The following is a 6,000-nucleotide window of genomic DNA, read 5'->3' on the forward strand; positions in this document are numbered from 1 at the left end:
CAAAGGTGTTGACCCCTGGATTCACATCTCCCTCATAAAAGACCACCTCCTGATGCCACTTGCTTCTCTTCTTAAGCCACAGACCTTAAAAAATCAGGTTAACCAGGATAAGAAGTTGATGACTTCACACTGTGGACGGCTTTCCCCAAGACATCAGAAAAAGATCCTCCATCATCATAAGACTTATCCCTCTTAATTTTTCCTTACTTATGCCTTTTCCGCTTGGCAGGTTAATATTGTCACAACCAGTTGCTTCCGTAGGTAACTTCACAGAGTGTTGGATCTGTCCTGCCAAACCCAAATCTTTACATAACTTAAAATATCTTTTAGTCCACTCAGTGGCTAACTTAAAAACATCCCTAACACAACTGCTTGTTCAAATTGTACTACTGGTCCCTGTTATAGAGTCAGATTTCTAGATCCACTTGTTCTCTCTCCCTGTTTTAATTTAATCCAGTCATGGGATACAAGAATCAAGTCCAAATGAGTGTATCATAAGACAGGATTGTACCAAAAGCCTGAATAGAGTTTCTTGCAAACTGATTTATGTGCAAACATATTACAGTTATTTTAACCTATAAATGCTGCTTCAGCTTCTTGGCTAGAAACTGCTAAATCCATCATTCCAAGCAATATATCCATGAACAACAGAACTGGAAAGCAGTCGTTATGTGCACCCACAGGGTGTATCATTATTTGTGGATAATTCTGTGGCCAACCTTATATACAGGCAACCTCATGCCTTGACAGGTAAAGGATGAAGGGCCAATGTGGGCTGAAAATCTTAATGGTAAGTTTTCACTCCATAATCCAGAAGTGGAACACTGGCTCACTCCTCCTAATCTATATCATAGATTAAAGAGAACACTGCCAAGACGCATTAACCCTTTTGGATGGGCTTTGTTAGGTCCGCTTTCCTATGGCTTGAAGTAATACAAATGAAGCAATGATTAGAATTTATCCCTCACAATAGCCTCTATAGAAGATTCTACTGCAATGCTATAGCTGCACAAGACTTCTTTGAATTCTCTTGTTAAAGTTATACTAGATATTAACAGAATTGCTCTAGATTTCTACTGGTCAAAGAGAGAGGAGTCTTCGCAGTTGGTAACACTTATTGTTGCACATGGATAAATTCCAGTATTATAGAGACTCAGTTGCAAAAAAAAATTAAAGAACAGGCTACTTGGTTAAAATGAATGGATTGTCTGTCTCATTCTTTGATCTGTTCAATTTTAGTTGGTTTGGTTCATGGGAACTTTGATTAAGGAGCACATTCTAAACTCTTGGTATTATCTTCCTGATAGTCATAACAGTAGTCTCCCGAGTGTGCTGCATTCTCTCAAAAGTTTTAAATGACTGCATGCAGCAATCTGCTGAATGTCAATGATCTCTCTCCAGCTGATATGATAAAAACTCAAAGAAACCTATGATAATGAGGACACCTAACCTATTAGTGACATGTTGAGACTGAAAACCCAGAATGATAGTAACTGACAGTAGCGTTAATGCCCTAAGTTTTGGTCACATTCTCACTTAGGTGAAAGCTTACTGAAAGAATAGAATTGCTAAATAAAAATTTACAACAGGACATTGTTTTAGCGGAGCTCCTCCACTAGGCCCCAAGAGATCAAATCAAAAGGGAGTCACTCAAGCTCAGTGCCACATAATCAAACTGAAACTTTAAGGAAGTAGGTCAAAGACCAAACTAGTTTTTCCCGAAAACAGGAGATTCACTGCAACAGGAAAGGGGTTAGTAAACCTGACTTGGCATAAGTAGTCCCTTCTGCTTTAACACTTAAAAGTAACCTTAAGTAATCTGATGTTAACCAATAGACTTTTAAAAATTACTCTGTTTCCTTGTTCCCACCTTACAAAAAACCAACTATTCTGCCATGCCTAAGGCATGGCATTCTATTTTATGGAATGAGATGCTACCCAATTTGAGAACTGCTAATAAAAGCCAATTTGATATTTAAACTACTTGGTCAAAATTTTTTCTTTTGACATTGGTGTGTGGTCAGGAAAGTCTGTTGCACACATAACTTTTTTGAAAATAGCAATTCTATATTTTGAGGCTATATTGCCTCGGCTGTATTACACTCAAAACATACAATATGGAGCCACATTTTAGTATTCAAAATTGTTACAAAGATTTAAATTTAAATTTATGTGAAATTCCAACTTCTCTATGAAATACACTCCCAATCTAACACTGTTCCAGTATGATGTGATCTACTTAATGTACTCTATTTAATATGTAAGTAAAATACATAATTTCTAAGAAATCAATGTGATGAAAAGAAATAATTGATAGGTTACAATAAAGACTACATACAAACATACACATATGCACAGAACTTCAGCCCACAGGTAAGCATTGTCCCCTTTGTAGTAGACTTCTGGGAAGATTGTAAACTTATTCTAATAATGTCTGTCATTATTTTAAACTATTTTTAAACTGCCCTTTTGAAACTACCTTCGTAGCCATCAGGACAATCCTTTAAATATCCTTAATAGTGGTAAAATCTTGAAGGTAGAACTGAGTTTTACAACCATGTAGAAATCATTCTGCCAAATTTAGCAAAGAAAATAGGTACTCAAGCTGAACTAGCTTTTTGATTAAAAAATAGAAAAAACAAGTGTTTATGAACGTTATCATGAAATGTTTTTATTTTGCTTGTAAACTGACTAGAAATTTCAAAATATACAAAATAATTATGAATGGCAGCAGCACTACGGGAATAAGTGTTTAGCCTCCTGAGGTGACTACTTGGAATGACTACTCTCTAAAAATATAAACAACAGCATGTTTAAGGAGGGAAAATGTTTCAAGACTCTGCAATCACATTTCAAAGTTACAAAGCTGTTTTCTTCCATGGAGTTCAAACTACTTTCGAGATATTACTTCATTAATTCCCCAAATATCCCTATGAAGGGAAGGGCAGATCACCATCCTTTTTTCAGATGGCCAAATGGAGGTGGTATAAGGGAGAGAGAACTGTGTTTATTCCATGAAAGCAACAATTAAGTCTAAGCATACTGCCCCCTTGTACTATGTAGTTAGCAAAATTTAAGCGAATTTTTTTTTTTTTTTTTTTTTTGAGACGGAGTCTCGCTCCGTAGCCCGGGCTGGAGTGCAGTGGCCGGATCTCAGCTCACTGCAAGCTCCGCCTCCCGGGTTCCCGCCATTCTCCTGCCTCAGCCTCCCGAGTAGCTGGGACTACAGGCGCCCGCCACCTTGCCCGGCTAGTTTTTTGTATTTTTAGTAGAGACGGGGTTTCACCGGGTTAACCAGGATGGTCTCGATCTCCTGACCTCGTGATCCGCCCGTCTCGGCCTCCCAAAGTGCTGGGATTACAGGCTTGAGCCACCGCGCCTGGCCGCGAAATTTTTAATCTTTATGCTCCTTGATGAAAAGACATTGTAAGAGTAAAAAGCATTATTATTCAGGTAGCTATGTCATAAAATATTACAGAAATAGATTAAAATGATTAATGTATTGCATTCTTGCCTGGAAGAATTCCTGCTTCATGAGGTGCTTATTAAAGAGGCTGGTGTCGGTCCTCAGACACACTCAAAAAAGTGCTAATTAAGTCTATTTTATCAAGAAAGAAAGCTTGTTTTTTTCAATATTATTTTTTGAATTTTCGAAGAAAAAAATCTTCATTTGAAAAACCAAACACATACAAAATGAAAGAGAGGAAGAAAAATAGACTAACAAAATACCACTGACAAAACGAAGAGCAAACCCTAGGGAAACTGCTAAATTTTTGATGGTTCCAGAGAGATAAAGTACAACGTAACACGCACACAATTACGAGATAATTTTCATTAAAATAATTCAAATGACTATCCTCCTAAATTTTTTATTCTTTATGAGAAAAAAACTTGCTGTTCAAATATTTCGGGAAATCTAACAGCTCACCTCCTCGATTCTACTTACTAAATATTTAGAGTCTCTGCTATTGTCACCAAGTATCTTCGGGCTGCCAGTGGCACTACATTTATACAGGAGATGAAAGTTTGACAGATAAAAGACAACGGAATTTTACTTCTTTCCACGACTCAAACGATACCACTCATTTGAAACCAGAGTGATTATGATCTTTCAAGTATCACTTTTAGGGGTACTATATAACAGGAGTCTGAAAGGATTTGACTCTATTTTGTAAGAAAGATTTTAACAATTAGTAAATAAAAATACAATGAGCATCAGATCGTCCATCCTTGACCGCTAAATTTTGTTTGAGGCTAAGAGACCAACTGGACCAAGGACAACTCTAGTCAGACAAGTTATAATCAGTTTCCACAAGGACTCACTGCTTAGTTTTGATATAATCACTTTTCCTCCTGGGTGCCTCAGCAGTCTGGTCTATAAAATGGGATAATAGCAACCTGTCCGCATAATGCACCTTTGAAGTTAACTAATGAAAGCTCTCACAGGTGCACTTACAACTATTAGATGCTAAGAAAATAATGAGCACTACCTCAAAAAAAAAAAAAAAAAAAAAAAAAAAGAACCAAGATAGTATATACGTGTTAGTGCTCATAGCAGCACTAGTAATTTCCCACCAAAGGACAATCTACCCACCTCCGCCCGGATGCATTTCAGAGCTTATGACCTCTGCCTAGTAGAAAGTCGTACACTCCGGACCCAAGGCTGCAACAAAAGCAACTGCGAGGCCAATACTGAAATGGACCAGACAAAGGAAAGTGGATCCGTGCGGAAGGAACCGGCCGTGGAAGGGGATGTGTGGTCCCCACAAGCTCCGAAATTAAACAGGACGCAGTTTCAGATCTCAGACCTGGAGAGTGTTCAGTACTGGACCCCCTGGCACCCACCCTAACCTCCCCGGCCTCCTCCGCCACGCCTCCGGCGCCTCGCGTCTAGGGCTCAGCTTTTTCGACCCCGTGTGATTCCAACCTCCAGGCGGGCGCGCCCCGAGGCCGCTCGGAGAGTCTCAGGTGCGAAAGTTAAGCCGCCGCCGCTTCACCGGAGGCCCGGGCGAGAGGCGGCCAGGCCAGCGGCAGCCCTAGCCCAGCCCCTTGGCACGTCCCCGCTTGGGCCAACGTGGAGACCCGGGCCACCGCGGCTGGGCAGGGCCCGGCCGAGGCCAGGCCCCTCCGAGAGGTGCCGCCGCCGCGCTCCGCCCGACTCCGACCCGCCGGCCTTTACCTGTGTCCACGTCCCGGAGCCTCCGGCTTCGCGCCCCCTCCCGGCGCTCCCGGCCGCCAGCAGCCAGGCTCTGAGGAGTTGCTGCGACTCTGGCTGTAGCGGCGATGCCGGTTCGGCGAGACGGGAAGCGACAGGAGCCAAACCCCGCGGAAAGCGCTCTAGCTGTGCCTACAGCCCCGACCCCGCGGCCTAGGACGTGGCGCCCCGGCGCTCGCCCGCCGCCGCCAGCTGCCCTGCTCACCCCACCTCTGCGGGTTCCCACCCGAGCTGCGCGTGGGCGGCGCCGGGCTTTGACCTCGCGCAGGCAGACAAGCGCCGCGGGCCAGACGGAACCGTGGGAAGGTTTTTCTCCCTTGTCATCCCCTTACCAGAGCCACAGAAATTATCCGTGTGGTCTTCCTTGTCCTCACTCGGCCTTTTCTGGAGTTGAGAGATCCCATCGAACTGCTGGGTCTGTTCCCTGCTAAAATCTTAGGCCGGCGTCCCAGCCACCCATCCCCATGCCTAGGACTTTCTAAGCTGGGTTTAGTTTTCCCTTTGTATATCACTATCTTTCCCTTTGTATATCACTATCTGGATTTAGTTTTCCCTTTGTGTAGCACTATCTTCGTTGCTTACCTTCTTGTGCCTAAAGTTCCACCGGTGTGCAAGGAGATTAACCACTGAAGTGCACCTGACTGACACCACGCTTGACAAATTACAGCTGGGAGGTGAGTTGATGACTGGAGCTAAATCAAAACTGCTTATTTAGGGAGTGAGGGGGCCGCTTGCCATAAATGTTGACTTGCAGGTGCCTCATAGATGATCAAACGACTATAAAT

At 42.7% G+C, this 6,000-nt stretch overlaps 1 protein-coding gene across 2 annotated transcripts in view; it reads right to left on the reverse strand.

The window, feature by feature from the left end:
* RNF180 (ring finger protein 180) overlaps positions 1-5,287 on the reverse strand; it is a 220,856-nt gene extending 215,569 nt beyond the window's left edge. For both annotated transcript variants that reach the window (XM_023210426.1, XM_023210425.1), the window contains exon 1: positions 5,180-5,287. The gene's annotated coding sequence lies outside the window, so the exon portion shown is untranslated. The remainder of the gene's footprint in view (positions 1-5,179) is intronic.
* Positions 5,288-6,000: the final 713 nt, after the last annotated feature.

Source organism: Piliocolobus tephrosceles, chromosome 4 (genome assembly GCF_002776525.5).
Source record: "Piliocolobus tephrosceles isolate RC106 chromosome 4, ASM277652v3, whole genome shotgun sequence".
NCBI lineage: Eukaryota > Metazoa > Chordata > Mammalia > Primates > Cercopithecidae > Piliocolobus > Piliocolobus tephrosceles.